Source organism: Trichechus manatus, unplaced genomic scaffold (genome assembly GCF_000243295.1).
Source record: "Trichechus manatus latirostris isolate Lorelei unplaced genomic scaffold, TriManLat1.0 scaffold00202, whole genome shotgun sequence".
NCBI lineage: Eukaryota > Metazoa > Chordata > Mammalia > Sirenia > Trichechidae > Trichechus > Trichechus manatus.
Window position 1 is genome coordinate 2,163,001 of NW_004444138.1, and position 504 is coordinate 2,163,504.

Here is a 504-nt window from a genome sequence, read left to right on the forward strand (position 1 = left end):
GTAAGTTGCAGAAATGGAATGTGAACCTAAGCTGTTGTGTATGTTTGTACCACTCCCCCACCCCCACCCCCCAGCCTCCCAAGCTGTTGGCTAACTCCCTCACTCCTAGTATTCCAGGGGATCTTGGGCACTCACTGCATTGGTCTCCCAGACTGCATTTCTGGACACTTCCACAGCCTCCCACCACCACACATGGCCACCCGAGCCTCTGAATCCCTGTATTTGCCCTTCTACTGTGACTGTATAGAGAAACCATTAAACTCCCATAAAGCAGCTCCTTTACTTTGAACTTGATTTCAAGCCCGTCTTGTGTCCTCAAGAGCACAGTGCCTGTACTTGTCCCCGCTCTCTGGAGCATTCCCATAAGCACACAAACACGCTATTTTCCCGTCTTAATAAAACCAACAGCCTTCCCTTGACCTCCCTCCGCCTCCAGCCACCTCCCCATTTCTTGACTCTCTTTGTGTTAAACTCCACAAGGGAGTTTCATTTATCTGTTGTCTT